This window comes from Peromyscus maniculatus, chromosome 1, assembly GCF_049852395.1.
Source record: "Peromyscus maniculatus bairdii isolate BWxNUB_F1_BW_parent chromosome 1, HU_Pman_BW_mat_3.1, whole genome shotgun sequence".
Taxonomy (NCBI): domain Eukaryota; kingdom Metazoa; phylum Chordata; class Mammalia; order Rodentia; family Cricetidae; genus Peromyscus; species Peromyscus maniculatus.
The window spans coordinates 17,584,353-17,586,067 of NC_134852.1; the positions used below are offsets into that span (position 1 = coordinate 17,584,353).

General features: G+C 40.9%; 1 pseudogene; it reads left to right on the top strand.

Annotated features, from left to right (window-relative positions):
• Window positions 1-202: 202 nt before the first annotated feature.
• On the top strand, window positions 203-1,222 carry LOC143274188 (vomeronasal type-1 receptor 4-like; annotated as a pseudogene).
• Window positions 1,223-1,715: the final 493 nt, after the last annotated feature.

Genomic DNA, 1,715 nt, shown 5'->3' on the forward strand with positions numbered 1-1,715 from the left:
TACTCCTGTCAAAATTTTGGGATGAAGTTCTATTTAAGTGGTCAGGTCTGATGTTTATCTTCTGAGATTAAAAGACCCTCTGCTTCAGTCTCTGAGTTGGTGCATGAATTAAAGGCTTTTTTTGTCAATCTAAACGGCAAATAATTGTCATTATTAATAGACTGAAAAACAGAAGGGCCATATTCAAAAGGAAATTTTGCAGAATGACAAAATGAATTTATGTAATCTGGCAATTAGAATCATTTTCTTATCACAAACTACCACTGGAATTCTGGGAAATCTCTCTCTTATGTTCTACTATCTAGTCCTTTACTACAGAGAATGCAAACTAAAGCCCACAGATTTGATTCTCATGCACCTAATGGCATCCAATGCCTTGGTCATTCTCTCTGCAGGAGTGCCCCACACAATGGCAGTTTGGGGATTGAAGCAGTTTGTGAATAATTTCGGATGCCAGCTCCTATTGTACATGCAAAGATTTGGGCGAAGTGTGTCCATTGGCAGCATTTGCCTCCTTAGTGTCTTCCAAGCCATCACCATCAATCCAAGGGGATTCTGTTGGAAAGATCATTAATTCAAAGCTGCAAAGTACATTGGCTGCTCTATTGACCTTCTCTGGGTCTTGTACATGTTGATAAATTTCATTTTCTTTGTGTACCCTTTTATTGAAAGGAATAGCAAAAATATGACAAGAAAACGAGATTTTGGATACTGTTCAATTGTAGGGAGTGATGAAATCAGGGGCTCACTCTATGTAGCATTGCTTTTGTGTCCTGAAATCCTCTTTTCCATTATGATCACCTGGTCCAGCAGCTCCATGATTGTCATTCTGTACAGATACAAGCAAAATGTCCAACATATCCGCAGCAATACTGGTTCTAGCAGAAACTCCCCTGAGTCCAGAGCCACCCAGAACATCCTGGCATTGGTGGCTACCTTTCTGGTTTTTTATACCCTCTCCTCCATCTTACAAGGCTGCATTGCTTTTTTGCATAATCAAAATTGGTGGCTTGTGTACATCACCCGCTTCACTTCTCTATGTTTTCCATCTTTTGGACCCTTTGTTCTTATGAATCATTATTCCATTCTGTCCAGAATCAGTTTGGTCTGGATGAGGAATAAACGTTTTAATCTTACTTTAAATTATTTACATGCTATATTTTGCTTTATATCTGGTTGTTTACTTACCCATCACACTCAAAAATTTAATTCAGAAAGTTAAGAAGGTAGCGCCTAGTGTTTCTAGAATTAACCAAAATGAGTATGGGAGTTTTTTCATCTGCTTGAATCAGCAGACTGGAAGATCTGAGATCCATTACATTCTTTTTTTTTTTTTTTTTCGAGACAGGGTTTTTCTGTGTAGCTTTCTGCTTTGGAGACCAGGCTGGCCTCAAAGTCACAGAGATCCGCCTGCCTCTGCCTCCCCAGTGCTGGAATTAAAGGTGTGGGCCACCACCGCCCGGCCGAGATCCACTACATTCTTGAACTTGCAGCTGGGAGAGTCTTCCCAGTGCCCATCTGATGTTTGAAGGAGCCAGCAAAAACTGTTGTCAATAAATCTGCCCTTCTTGTTGCTTTCCTCCTGTCAGGGCATCATGACTGCTTGGTGAAGTCACAGACACCATTGTGTACCACATTCAAATAGCAAGGAAAACTGAATCCATAGCTGGCAATGAACTTGATCTTCAGGGGGCCCTGGTCCCATCAGTACTGCT